The sequence below is a fragment of the Heterocephalus glaber genome, unplaced genomic scaffold (assembly GCF_053883595.1).
Source record: "Heterocephalus glaber isolate CG9 unplaced genomic scaffold, H.glaber_assembly_v1.0 deba00001608, whole genome shotgun sequence".
Taxonomy (NCBI): Eukaryota; Metazoa; Chordata; class Mammalia; order Rodentia; family Bathyergidae; genus Heterocephalus; species Heterocephalus glaber.
In genome coordinates this window covers 30401220-30417007 of record NW_028258379.1, presented here as the reverse complement: position 1 = coordinate 30417007, position 15788 = coordinate 30401220, and the positions used below count along the sequence as shown (strand labels likewise).

Genomic DNA, 15788 nt, shown 5'->3' with positions numbered 1-15788 from the left:
AATATTTATCAGGAAAATAGTTGAGCAAATCACAATACACTTCCTACGAACATTTGGAATATTATGCAGCCATTATAAAGAATGGACATACTGGGGCCAGAGATTTAGCTCAGTGGTTTTGCCACCTGCTGTGCAAGCGCAAGGACCTGAGTTCGACCCCCGGTACCAAAAAAAGAAAAGAATGGACATACTGGTTTATTTGGATGAATTTCCATGAGTTATTGCTGAATAAGGAAAGTAAGGTAGCCAGGTGTGGTGGCACATACCTGTGATCCCAGTACTGGGGAGGCTGAGGCAGGAGAATCTCCATGAGTTCAAAGCCAACCTGGACTACATAGTGAGTTCAAGCCCAGCCTGAACTACATAGGGAGACCTTGTCTAAAAAACAACAACAACAACAACAACAACAACAACAAAGAAAAGTAAGGTGGCAAGGAGTATGTCTTAGTTACTTTTCTCTTGTTGCTGAGACAAAATACCCTCCCCCCAAAGTTAAAGGAGAAAGGGTTTGTTTAGCTCACAGTCTGAAGAGTTTTCAGTCCATAATCCAAGGCAGTGTGTTGTGGCAAATAAGCCTTCCAGAGGAGAAACAGTTCATTATGGCCAGAAGGTAACAAAGGCAACAAGAAGGGCTCAACAGGATATTCCTGCCCCTTTAGCACTCATACCCTTAATCCTAGTGCCCTTGGGCCTAGCCCCATCACGAATCAATCACACACTCTAGATTTAGCCACCTCCAAAATAGCTTATGACCACATGAGGCTTTGGGGGGACATCTAGACACAAACCATAACAAAGTGTTTGATATGATTTTAGTTTTATAAAACTATATATGCATGTGGCTTTTCTATATCATTAAGCATAGGAAATGATGGAATTCTGTCAATTAAATTGTCCACATATTTTATTGGCCTGGGAGGTGGGGAAGTAGGGGAAGCTGTAATAGAAGAGATTAAGGAGAATGGGAAGTGAAAACAACCGAAAAGCTAAAAAAAAAAAAAACCTATATTTTAAAATATATATGTATTTTTGTACAATTGTGTTTTTGTAACTTTGCATACAGCCAATCTTCATTATTGATTGATTCTGTGATTACATATCTGCTTAATCACTAAAATGTATTTATAATCCCTAAATTAACACTCAGCAGTGCCTTGCTGTCATTCTTGGACAAATGCATCCTCAGAATGGTGAGAATTTGACTCACCCACTGGGCATGTTCCCAGCTAACATCAAACAAGCCCCTCTGCTTTCCTTTTCCAGCTCTAACACTGGAAGTACTTGTGCATGTCCTTCTCAAGGTCTATTGAGTGCCATGTTTTTACGTCATTGTGGTTTTTTATTTGATTTCACTGTTTAAGATGATCCCCCAGCATAGTGCTGAAGCGCTGCCTTAGTGTTTCTAAGTGTAAGACAGCCATGATGTGCCTTACAAAAAATATATGGGTTAGATAAATCATTCGGGCATGACATATGTAGTGCTGTTGGCAGGGAATTCGTTGTTAATAAATCAACAATACATATTAAATAAGATGTCTTTAAACAGAAACATACATAAAACAAGGTTATGTATTAATCAATTTATAAAAAAATAAATTGACCAGCCCAGCTTTGTGGCATACACCTGTAATCCCAGTACTTGGGAGACTGAGGCAGGAGAATCACAAGTTTGAGTCTTGCCAGAGCAAGTTATTGAAACCTTGTCTCAAAATATAAAAGGCTGGGATGTAGCTCACCAAAGGTTCTGTGTTAAATCCCCAGTACTAAATAAATTAATTCATGTGGCAAGTGGAGGATCCTAACCGTGTATTTTTTCTAGAATCAATTAATCAATCTTTGCTAATTCAGTATTTGCTGCAACCTTATAAAAGATCACTAACACACATGATAAAAAGTGACTTATGCAGCTGGGGATTTAGCTCAGTGGTTCCACCACCTGCCTCACAAGCTCAAGGACCAGAGTTTGATCCCCAGTACCAAAAAAAAAAAAGTGATTTATGCACTGTTATTTTTTGGAGGGGTGGGTTTTTTTGGTTTTGTTTTTTGTTTTTTTGTAATACTGAAGATTGAACTCAGGGCCTTAGCACTGAGCTACATCCTCAGTCCCTTTTTTTATTTTTTATTTTGAGACAAGATCGCACTAAGTCACTTAGTTGCCCAGACAGGGCCCAAACTTGTACTCCCCCTGCCTCAGCTTCCCAGAGTGCTGAGATTATATACACATTGCACCATGCCTGGTTTTAGTGCACATTTTTTAAAAAATGAAGTGAAAGAGAAATGATTATGCTTTTCATATTGAATTACTTGAGCTTTATTAACAGCTATCCAGGTATCTTACTCACAAATAAATAAATCTTTTTTTTTTTTTGGTACCAGGGATCGAACTTGGGACCTTGCACTTGCAAGGCAGGCAACAGAATAACTGAGCTAAAGCCCCAGCCCTCATAATAAATAAATCTTTTATTTTTCCAGATTTATAGATTTATAATTTACAAATAAAACACTATAAGTTTAAGGTATTCAATGGGATTATTTGATATATATGTATAATGTGAAGTGGCTGCTACAATTAAATTAGAATATCTATCACCTCACCTAATTATCAGTTTTTGAGCTGGAAACTAAAACTACTGCTAACATCTTCTGATTAGTATCTAGTAGTTTACTGATTTTTTTGTATTTTATACCTATACAGTAATATCACATTTTAGTCTCGACATTTCCAACAGATACTTCTTGTATTTTTATACCTTGATATAGTATCAATATTATAAAAACAATAGTTTAAAAAAAAAGGTTAAAATGAGGCTCTGTAATATGTCTGAGTTGCGAAAAACCTAGGGAGAGAGACACAGGACATAGGTCACAAACTCAAGTGCCTATGAGGCCCAGGCACATTATTTAATCAGCCAAATGTTCTGGAGGGGCCCCTTGTAGAAACTTCCTTACCAAGCATTGCAATCTTCAGTGTTTGCAACTAATTTCAAATGTTGAAATACAGTGTGCAGGCCAGATTCTGTAAAAGGCTGCCAGTTTACGTCCTCTATTCAAGGATGTTGCCACTGAGTATAATGCTAACTTTTTCCCCATTATCATACCAGGTGAATGTTAGCAATTGTTCTTGGTTCCGTAGCAGCTGCTGGTGGGCTGCATGTACCATTTATTCCAGGATTAGTTGGAAATACAAACGCTCTTAAAATAAAAATTACTGGGTGAGGCTTGCAGATGTAGTTCAGTGGTAGTATGCTTACTAGCATGTTCAATGTCCTGAGTTTGATCCCTAGTACTGAAAAAAAAATTATTGGGTAATGTTTGGAAGTAACTGCTGCTAGTAAATTCTTTATTGGGTAATTTGCCTGCCAGGCAAATTGCCTCCAGAGTTCAATATTTTTTTTAAAAAAATCATTGTAGAAAGAAATGACCTTGATAAAGACTTTAGACTACTTTTGTTTAATTTTATTCATTTCAGGGAAATTTTCTAATGTCATTAGCAAAAAAATAAATATATATAAGCAAATGAAATAAAGACATAGATAAGTAAATATATTAATTAATGGAAGGATTAAAGAAGCTCAAAAGTAATACAGATCACATAACCCAGAGAAATTTTCATTCTTTTTACATTCTTAGGAACATTTGGAACCCAATCTGGGTTCCAAAAAGTTAGAAAAAAAAAACTTCTGGAACCAAGATTATAAAAAACTCCGAATAGATAAATAGCAACAAAATAGAAACAGTAATAAAAAAGAAAAAGCTCAGGACTTGATGAATTCACCACAGAATTCTACCAGAACTTCAAGGAAACTCTAGTGCCAATAGTCCTCAAACTCTTAAATTAAAATTAAAAGTGAAAGCATACTGCCAAACTCATTCCTAGATGCTAGCATTACACTGATTCTAAAATCATAGTTAACACAAAAAAGAAAACTAAAGGCCAGTCTCCTTATTGAACTTAGATGCAAAAATCCTCAACAAGATATGGGCAAACAATACAACAGATCATTTAAAACTTCCTTGACCAGGTTGAATTCATCCTAGGGATGCAAGAATGGTTCAATACACATAAAACAATAAATGCAATACATCACTTAAACAGAAGCAGGGACAAAAAAATCACATGATCATCTCAGTAGATGTAGGAAAAGCCTTTGACAAAAACCAACATTCATTCATGAGAAAAATCCATATGGAAATAAGTATAGAAGGAACTTAACTCAAACTAATAAAAACCATTTATAAAACCCACTGTCAGCATCACATTAAATGACAAAAAACTGAAAGTTTTTCCTATAAAATCAGAAACAATACAAGAGTGTCCACTCTCCTATTCAATATAGTATTTGAAACTTCTGCCAGAGCAATCAGGCAAGAGAAAGAAATAAAAGGGATACATATAAGAAGGGAAGAAGTCAGACTATCCTTGCTCATAGATGACATGATCCTTTACATAGACTCAAAAACTCCAACAAAACACTTCTAGAACTCATAAACAAATTTAACAACATAGCAGGATACAAAATCAACACACAAAAATCCATAGCATCTGTGGGGGCCAAAAATTAACTCACTAAAAAATAAATTATGAAAGCAACCCCATTCAAAATAGTATCAGTTCTAGACATGGTGGCACACACCTTTAGTCCCAGCACTCAGCAGGCTAAGGCAAGAGGATTGCCATGAGTTTGAGTCTAGCCTGGGATACATACTGAGTTCAAGGCCAGCCTGAACTACATAGTGAGACCCTGTCTCAAAAAAAAAAAAAAGTGTCAAAAAATTAAATACTTTGGAATTAACCTAATCAGGGAAGTGAAAGACTTCTATAATACAAAGCTCAGTACTCCAAAAAAGAGATTGAAGGAGACATCGGAAAACAGAAGGACATCCTCTGTTCCTGGATAGACAAAACTAATATTGTCAAAATGGTCATATTAACAAAACTGATACATAGACTTTTTGGGGGGGTACTGGGGATTGAACTCCGGACCTTGTGCTTTGCGAGCCAAAGCTGGAACCACTGAGCTAAATCCCCAGCCCCATATATAGATTTAATGCAATCTTGATCAAAATGCCAACAACATTCCTCACAGAACTAGAGAAAACAATCCAAAAATTCATATGGAACCATAAGAGATCTAGAATAGCAAAAACAATCTGAGGCAACAAGAGGAAAGCAGGAGGCATTACCAAGCTACAGTGATAAAAACATGGTACTGGCACAAAAACAGATATGCAGATCATTGGAACAAAACAGAGGATGCAGAAACTGCCGCAGGCACATTCAGCCATCTAATCTTTGACAAAGGGGCCAAAAATCATACCTTGAGGGGAAAGACTGCCTCTTTAGCAAAGGGTGCTGGGAGAGCTTGTTATCTTTGTGCACAAGAATGAATCCAGACTGATTTCTCTCACCATGCACTAAAATAAAATCAAAATGGATCAAAGATCTAGATATTAAAACAGAAACACTGAATCTTCTGGCAAATAAACAAGGTAAAATTCTTGAAGACATAAGCATAGAAAGGACTTTCTGGGGCCAGGGATTTAGCTCAGTGGTTTCGCCGCCTGCTGAGCAAGCGCAAGGACCCGAGTTCGATCTCAGGTACCAAAAAAAAAAAAAAAGAAAAGAAAGGACTTTCTGAACAGAACTCCAATTGCACAAGAAATAAGAAAAATCAACAAATGGGATTATATCAAATTCAAAGGCTTCTGCACAGCAAATGAAACAACCAACTGAAGAGATAATTTACAGAATGGGGAAAAAAAGTGTGGTCTTGGACAGAGGACTAAGATATAGAATATATAAAGAACTCAAAAGCTTAGACCTCACCCCAAAACAAAAGATCCAATCCAAAATCATGCAATTGAAATGGATACTTCACAGAAGAAGTACAAATAACCAATAAGTACAGGAGAAAATATTCAGCATCTTGGCCATTAGAGAAATGCAAATTGAAACAACACTGAAATTCTATCTTACTCCAGAAAGAATGGCTATCAACCCTTCTATATCATTGGTAGGAAGGTAAACTAGTACTATGAAAATTAGTGATTCCTCAAAAAACTAAAAATAGAAATTCTGTTCAACCCAGCTATACCTTTTCTGGATATCTTCCCAAAAGAGTTAAAGACATCATATTACAGAGATACATGCATACTAATATTTATAGCAGCACAACTCATAAGAGCTACACCTTGGAAATACCCTATATGTCCATCAACAGATGAATGGATAAAGAAAATGTGGCATATATACACAATGGAGTGCTACTCAGCCATGAAGAAGGATAAATTTGAATCATTTATAGGAACATAGATGCACCTTGAGATCATAATGATAAGCAAAATAAATAAGTCATAGGAGGTTAATTATCAGTTTCTCTTACATGAGAAACCCAAAGTATAAATAAAGAGCAGCCAAGCAGAGTGGTGCATGCCCATAATCCCAGTACTTGAGAGGCTGAGGCAGGATTGTTGTGAGTTTGAGGCCACCCTGGGCTACCTAGGGAGAACCTGTCTCAAATAAGTAAGTAAACAAATAAGCAAGAAATTTTTTTAAAAAAAGGATGATAGGAAACAGGGAAATAGACCTTTTGCAGATGTGAAGGGGATCTGGGGAAAAGGAGAAAAGGGAAGGAAAGAGAAAGAGGAAGTAAAAAGGACTACGATGCCATATATGATGAATATGTACCAACTCCCCACATAATGTATTCATTATGTATTGCAAACATTCACTAATTTTTTTTAAAAAAGGAAAGAAGTATTCTCATGGCTTATCCGGCATGCCAATCTTAGCAGCAAGGGACTTGCTGTTTCTTAGAGTAGTCAGAAATATAGGGGCCTGCAGAGACCAGGCATCACTAAAGAAGGAAAATAATGAAGCATGACAGCCTGGGAGACAGCGGCAAAGTCGAGAAAGCATGTGCTACCTTAAGCTCGTTTCTATTCTCTGTCATCGGCCCAGTGTTATCCTCTGCCAGCAACATGGCCAGATTTCCCGATACCTAAAGGGAAGACAGAAATTCAGATTTTAATGAAAAATTTCCCAAATGTTTAACTATGCAGGCCAACTCCATAGGTCAACAAACTAAATTTGACCCTTGATTTGGTAGTTTGCTAATCCAATCACAGAATTAAAAAGTTTCTCCTTTCAAGAGACCTTAGAGGTTAAACATGAAGAAATGTCAATTATGAGCTGGGGATTTAGCTCAGTGGTTTCACTGCCTGCTGCAGAAGCACAAGGACTCGAGTTCAATCCCCAGTACCAAAAAAAAAAAAAGAAAGAAAAAGAAATGTCAGTTATTAAAATGTTAGAGCCAGATGTGGTGGCTGTAATCCTAGCACTCTGGGAGGTTAAGGCAGGAGGATCACAAGTTCAAGCCCAGCCTGGACAACATAGCAAGACTCTGTATCAAAATTAAAAATAAAAATAAGAATTTTTCAGCTGGCAGTAGTGGTCCAACAGTGCATTAAACTATAAACTCTATTCTTTATATCCTTCACATTTAGAAAATGTATTAATTTTGAATGTTTTTTAAAGATGCAGCTCTTTGTGAAGCATTTTCACATATAACTTATCAAATTAGTTAATATTCTTTTAGTATTTGTTACATTATTTAATGTCTTAAAACTCAAAAAGTAAAACCAGGCATGGTGGTGCATACCTATAATCCCAGCACTTGGGAAGCTGAGACAGGATTGAAAGTTTGAGGGCGAGCCTGGGATACCTAGCAAGTTCAAGGCCATCCTGGGCTACATAACAAGACCTCATATCAAAAACAAACAAAACCTCAAAATGTAAATGCCATTTTGAAGCTGGAGGAAGGCATCCGTATGAGGAATGACCATTTCAATGAGAAACATCCCCATCTTCTGGCTCAGACAGGAAATGCAACAGAAAATTGTATAAAGAGCTTTTTGGTGCCAAAATATTTTAAGATTCAATGATCTTTTTGAAATGATTATAAACTTGAAATTTCAGTAAGCTTATATTTTGACTAATTGATCAAATAAAAAGTTCTGAGATTAGGAACTAATATTTGACTCATTCTTGCAATCTTTAATAGGAAAGGTTCTCAATATATGCTAAATGGTTTAGCCAACTCTCCCTACAGAAATCATTGCTAACATTTCAGAGACAATATGCCCAGTTTCCATGCAGTCTGTCTTACATATTTTTGAATAGAATACAGTGCATATATAATTTGTTCTCACTCTCACTTTCCATGTGATAAAATAGGACAGGGAGGATTTAAGAATGAGACACTGAGTGCTGGGGATCTAGCTCAGTGGTTCCGCCGCCTGACTTGCAAGCGGAAGGACCTGAGTTCGATCCCCAGAACCAAAAAAAAAATAATGATAATGAGACACTGAGAAGAAAGAAGAATTAGCTCAGTGGTAGAGTGCTTACGTAGCATGCATGAGGCCCTGTGTTAGATCTCTAGCACCACAAAAAAAAAAAGAAAGGAAGGATAATACTTTACAATTAGTAAAGTGCCCTGCCCTGTCATGTAGATTATTAACTTGTGGATCTTTTAAGCAGGTGTTCCATTAGTTGCTGCTCTCTACTATAAACACAGAAGATGAAGGGTACCCAAGTAAAATTACATGCTTGTAATTCTAAAATTTTTTTAAATTACATATTAGAGTTTTTAAGACTATTTGTGAGATTTCTAGGTTTCAAATGATCTAGTACAAGTAAACTTCCAATACTAAACACTTGGTAGATAGCAAAATTGTCATATTGGATCTACAATCTTTTAAAATATAAATCTGTTGTTATACTGTATAGGAGGATGATACAAAATTTTTTTAGATGGGGTCTGGCTATGTTACTCAGATTGACCTCAAATTTGTAGGCTCAAGCAAAAAAAAAAAAAAATGCTGAGGATGTAGCTCAGGGCAAAGGCCCTGGATTCAAGTTCCAGCACTGAAAAAATAAAGGCACTTACTTCATTTTGTTTTGTTTGGGGGGTGGTTTTTTGAGACAGAGTCTTGCTATGTAGTTCAGGCTGGCCTTGAACTCATAGCAATCCTCCTGCCTCAGTCTCCCAGAGTGCTGGGATTACAGGAGTGCACAACCACAGTGGGCAAAAGCACTTACTGCATCTAAGAACTAAATTCACCCCTACCTTGCCAAATTAATGTAGGTCCCAAAAAAGGCAGACACCAACATAGGATTAAATATGAAAAGATTAGGCCAGGGATTTAGCTCAGTGGCACCACGCCTGCCTTGCAAGTGCAAGGTCCTGAGTTCAATCCCTGGTACCAAAAATAAATAAATATGCAAACATTTTACTGGGGGAAATGCCTGTCTGAGAAGAAATAGAGAGTCAAGATGGCTGGGTGAGGCATCAGTTGGCCACTTTCCAACCCTGAGTGAAGGACAGAGGGAAAGGAGTTTCAGTGGAAGGGTCCTGGGCCACACTGCAAGGGAGTTTTAGCAAAGCCAGTAAGAGAGTCTCTGAGCCAAAGTCATCCTATAAAGGAAAGCATGTCTCCCAGAAATGTCTGCCCTGGTGTCTTACCACACACAGTCCCTGGCAGAGAGCAGCCTATGGGAAGCGTGGCATGAGAGCTGTGATGAATTTCACAGCCAGCAGCTTTTTTAATCAATTGTGTCCCAAGAAAGAAGTCTGTAAGGCATATTCTCATGACCACCACATTTACCAACCTGTGAGTTGGTAAGCAGAGCTAGCACTAGCCAAACAACTAGCAGAGGAAGCAGAAAGAGGCTGACAATTTGTAAGTACATAACCCTAGGGGGGATATGCAAAACTGAAAAAGCAAGTGTAATTGCAATCCTCCATCGATAATTCCTGTGCCTATCCCATTTTCCATATCCTGTCCTTTTCAATTGAATTTTAGGGTCGCTGAGAAGATTTTCCCCCTTTCCTAGACATGCAATTACCAGACTTCCCTCTGCAGAATTTGATCATAAAGGAAAAAAACTTTAAAGATGCTGAAGCACTGAGTGTGACAGTTAAACTGGATTGTCAACTTGATTGGCTTGAGATCTGCCCAAGTAATTAGTAAAGCACACCTCTACATGTGTCTGGGTGGGTCCTGAAGGTTTTCTCCTGCTCTGCTTCCTGGCCGCCATGATATGAGCAGCTTCAACCTTAACCATGATGTATCTGCCTTGAAGCCAGCTAATTATGAAGTGAGTCTGCTGAAACCATGAGCAAAATAAACCTCTCCTCCTTCAAGTTCTGGGGGTCAGATATTTGCCCCAGGGATGGGAAAGCTGACTAACACACTGTGTTTCTCAGCAAAGTGGTCTGCCCAGCTCACTGCACAATATATCCATAGCTGATCAATTCAGCCCATTCGCAGAGTTTTCCAAGCAGCATTTTAGAGCCCTATTCTGAAGCATGAGCCAAGAATCACCAACAGAAAAGCCAGTAACATGGAATATAGATACCAAAGCCACAAACAGGAAGAAAACAAATTGGAGCAAATTGGATTTATTCTTAGAAAAGAAAATGCCTAAAAACCTATCAATAGTCTCAAAGACAGAAGATGTGGCCCCCATGAAACAAAGATGGAATGCTAGAGAATAAAAGAGAGGTCTTAGAAAATAAAAGTATAAGAAAAATGAAAAAAAATCCAATAGATGGGTTAGGAAAGAAAAGTGGGGAACACCTCCTGAAAGTAAAAAACACAAAGCACTGTAATCCCAGCACTGGGGAGGCTGAAGCAGGAGGATCACAGCAAGCTCAAGGCCAGTCTGGGCTACAAAGAAATTTCAAAATCAGCCTGAGCTACACACATAGTGAGATCTTGTTTCAAAACAAAACAAAAAGCACAAAGCAGCCGCTTCCCCTGACCACATGTATGAGAAGCAGCAGGATATAGCCTATGATTAGCCCTGCCAGGTGTCCCCAGAGTGAGAACCCCTTGTGCCCCAGGACTTCCTCACAGCATCACCCTTTGACCCCACATGGACCTTTATGAACTCTCAGGAAAGCTGAGTTCAGACGTGACCCACACCCTGAATATCACTGTGTTCTGGTTGCCACAACAAAGAAAATGCACTCTGGAAGGGTAAACACCTAGCATTTATTGCTCACCATTGTGAAGGTTAGGAAGTTCAAGATCAAAGTCCACTCTGGTGCAGGTGGCCAAATCCTCGCTGTATCCTCACCTGGCAGGGGACAAGTGAGAGGAAGCAAATTTGCTTTTCTCCTCTTATAAAGGCGCTAACCCCACACTTAATCACCTCCCAAGGTTCCATCTCCAAATACCATCACCTTGGAATTCAAGTTGCAGCATAAGAAACTGGAGGAGACACAAACATTCACTCAATGCAGCGACTGAGCCTTTTTTTTAATGGCACTGGCCTTTCTTTACACAGCTAACAGTGCCTCTTATAAATAGCATGTTCTTTAGAAATTCATACATTGTGAGGGAAGATGAGGAGGAAGGTAACGCAGGGTACTTCTAAGACACTGACTGCTAATGGCCTTTTTAGATGCCAATTCATTCTATTACTATTCAATAAACTGTGTGATATGTTTGTATATTTTGTATAAGCATGATACTCTTCATAATTTAAGATGGACTTTAGACTCACCTGATAAACATAACTCTTGTACCTTAAATGTCAAGATATTTAGGAATTTATCTTTGACAAAGAAGCCAAACACCTTCACTGGAAGAAAGATAGCCTCTTTAATAAATGGTGCTGGGAAAACTGGCTTTCCACACACCAAAGATTGAAACTAGACCCATATCTTCAACATGCACTGACCTAAAATCAAAATGGATCGAAGATCTAAATATTAAAACAGAAACACTAAATCTGCTGGAAGAGAGAATAGGTACAATGCTTGAGGACATAGGAGTAGGCAAAGACTTCATGAACAAAACCCAGACCACACAGGAAATACTACAAAGAATCAACAACTGGGACTTCATCTTATTAAAAAGCTTTTGCACAGCAAGAGAAACCACCAACAGAGTGAACAGACAACCCACAGAGTGGGAAAAACTTTTTACCAGCTATTCAGATAAAGGACTATTACCTAGAATATATAAAGAACTCAAAAAAATCAGACAACCCCCCAAATTTAAAGACCCAATGCAAAAATAGGCGTCAGAAATAAAAAAAATCACTTTCAGATAATGAATTAAAAACAGCAAATAAATGTATAAAAAATGTTCAACATCACTGGTCATTGGAGAGATGCAAATGAAAACAACGCTGAGATTCCACCTCACTCCAGAAAGAACGGCTGCTCTCATGAAATCAACCAATAACAAATGCTGGTGGGGCTGTGGGGAAAGAGGAACCCTGCTCCACTGCTGGTGGGAGTGTAGACTGGTGCAACCACTGTGGAAATCAGTCTGGAGATTTCTCAAAAAACTGAAACTAGGGGCCGGGGATTTAGCTCAGTGGTTTCATCGCCTGCTGCGCAAGCACAAGGACCCGAGTTCAATCCCAGGTACCAAAAAATATATATATATATATTTTTTTTTATACAATGGAGTACTAATCTGTCATAAAGAAGGATGAACTTCAGACATTTATAGCTAAATGGATGGACCTTGAGACCATACTCTTAAGTGAAATAAATCGGACACACTTGTTTAAATACCACATTGTTTCTCTGGTATGAGAAACAATGTGGAAATAAGGACTGAGATGTATAATGAATGTTGGGAAATGGGAAGAAAGTGTTCAGATGGGAAGGGGAATAAGGGAAGAGGGAGGGAGGGAAGAAGGAAGGGACAAGAAAAAAGTGAAAAGAGAAGGAAAAATGGAAACAAAGCTTTTGTACATAGGGAGGGGAGGGGGCTTGAAGAGGGAATGGGATAAAAATAAAATAAAATTTATTAATAAGAAAAAAGATATTTAGGAATAAGTGGGGCATGAGCACACACCTATAATCCCAGCACTCTGAATTGCAACTTCAAGCCCAGCCTGGAATCTTAGTAAAACACTGTCTCAAAGAAGGGATGAGGAGGGCAGGGGATTTAGCTCAGTGGTTTCACCACCTGCTGTGCAAGCACAAGGACCAGAGTTCGATCCCCGGTACCAAAAAGAAAAAAAAAAAAGAAGGGATGAGGATGTAGTTCAATGAAAGGCCTGAGTCCAATCTCCAGTACTACCAGAAATAGGGAAAGAAAGGAAGGAAGGAAGGAAGGAAGGAAGGGGAGGGAAGGGGAAGAGAGGGGGAGGGGAAGTCCAGGGGAGGAGAGAAGAGGAGAGAAGAAAGGAGAGGAGAGGAGAAAAGAAGAGAAGAGAAGGCTGCCCACGGTGGTGCACACCTGTGATTCCAGCACTCAGGAGGCTGAGGCAGGAGGATTGCCATGAATTTGAGACCAGCCTAGGGCACATAGTGAGTTCAAGACCAGCGTGAACTATATAATGAAACTTTGTATCAAAAAATTTAAAAATAGAAAGAGAGAGAGAGAAAGGAAATTTAGGAGTATAAAGAACAAAACATGATACATGATAGGGGGCGGGGATTTAGCTCAGTGGTTTTGCTGCCTGCTGCGCAAGTGCAAGGACCCAAGTTCGATCCCTGGTACCAAAACAAAAAGAGAGAGAGAGACATCTAAAACGATATAACAGAACAAAACATGATAAAACACAATCTGAATCTGATACTTTGCTCTTTGCCCCACTAACGAACTTTGGTACTGCAAATAATCCAGAACAGAAAGAGTTGACTGTACTACACTTAGTTAAAAAGGCAAATAATTGCTTCAATTCCTTTAATTAAAATTGATTTCATATTTTTATTTTGTAAACTATGCACATTTCTATCCAATTTTCACCTGAAATCCCTTTCCTACTGTCTTACTGTCATGTGACCTAGAAACCTGGGTCAACCATGACTGCTCCCCCCCATGCTTACTTAGTGTCCAATTCCTCTTGATTATACACCGAAAGTAGTTCTTTTTTCCAGGCATGGTGGTGCATGTAATTCCAGCACTCTGGGAAGCTGAAGCAGGAGAACAGAAAGTTCAGGCCCAGCCTGGGTAACACAGCAATTTAGTGAGACCTGGTCTCAAAACAAAAATTCTTTAAAAAAGGGTGGGGATGTAGGTCAGTGTGAAGGCCCTGGGTTTAATGCCCATTGCCGCAACCCACACAGTATAGGGTCCAAAGCTGGGGAGAGTGGTGGGAGATGAAGACAAAATTGGAAAAAAAAAACAAGAAAGTTACATACCAAGATTAAGCTCTATAGCTGGGACCAGGTGGGACCATGGCCTGATGAGCTAATGGCCACCTAGCGTCCAGTGCACTCTTTATTTATAGTGTAGGAAGGCAGGGTAACTAGTGCTATGTGGCCCACATGGCCTGATTGTCTTGCGATTGGGGCATGTGCAGAAAAGGGACAAGGATACATATGTAACTGTCTCCTGGGGCTGTGCCATCCAGGATCTACAATCTTAGTCAAACAGATTAGGCAAAGAGCCATCTTCAGGCTCGGCCCGCAGCAGCCCCTTACTGCACAAAGGCTAAGGGAAGGGAAGAACCCCTGCCTGAAAGCTTATTTTGTCTGCTGATAGCTGGACAAATGCCAACAGAGGGACAGGTATCTTGGCTTTCAAAAGAATGGGCAAAGAGGGCAGCTCTACCTTGTCCTGTGGTCACTATGCTGGGCAACTTTCCTACCAATGTGTATCCCATCACTCAGCTAAGTGTAGCCATCACAGCCCTCAGCAATGAAAGTGACTTCTGGGCGCATATGGAGGTTATCAACTGAACCACGTACTGGGAGTTGATTATGAAGATTGTATGGATCTGACTGCAAAGCTACCTTGTGTTGCAACAAAGACCTGTCAGAATCTTTACATTGAGGGCAACAGTATCAGGGTCATTGACTCTAAGCTGGACTGGTTCCACAATTTCACCAACACTTGAGGCTATACTGATGCTCAGTTCACTGAACAAATGCACTTATACCTCACCATCCACAGTGGCCAAGAAGGTGGACATCTAAGGGCCCATATCAGCCACTTGGTAGACAGTGCCCATTCAGACCCTTACCTATCATTTGCAGCAGCCATGAATAGGCTGTCAGGGCCTCTACATGGACCAGTGAATTAGGAAGTGCTTGTCTGGCTAAAACAACTACAGAAGGAAGTTGTCAAAGATGTGTCAGATGAGCAGTTACAGCACCACATCTGGAACACATTCAAGATGGCTTGTTCCAAGCTATGGCCATGCAGTACTAAGGAAGACTGATCCACAATATTCCTGTCAGCAAGAGCTTGCTCTGAAACTCCTGCCCAATGACCCTATGGTTAAGTTGGTTGCTCAACTGTACAAGATTGTGCCCAGGGCTGGAGATTTAGCTCAGTGGCACCACACCTGCCTCGCAAGTGCAAGGTCCTGAGTTCAATCCCTGGTACCACAAAAAAAAAAAAAAAAAGATTGTGCCCAATACCATCTTACAGTAGGGCAAGGCCAAGAATCCTTGGTCCAACATAGATGGTCGCAGAGGGGTACTGCGCCATAGCATGGTATGATGGAGATGAGTTATTATTACACGATCTATTGGAGCTCCATGGCCATTGGGTGTGCGAGCCTGGAGCTGGGCCTCAGGCTTCCCCCTAGAAAGGCCTGAGTCCATGGGCACAGATGCACAGGTGCATCTGTAAAGAGCACAGATGAAGTTTGTGGATGCCAAATCAGGGCAAAAACTAGAGACTGGAGGGAAACTGACTAGCAGAAGATAAGGAAGCTTAACAAAAATTATAGTATATTTCTGTTTGTATCTGAGGCACAAAAAATATATTTGAAGTTAAAATATACATTAAGACTTTAGAAGATG

General features: G+C 39.4%; 1 pseudogene; it reads left to right on the top strand.

The window, feature by feature from the left end:
• Positions 1-11411: 11411 nt before the first annotated feature.
• Positions 11412-15350, top strand: LOC101710860 (citrate synthase, mitochondrial pseudogene; annotated as a pseudogene).
• The last annotated feature ends 438 nt before the right edge of the window (positions 15351-15788 follow it).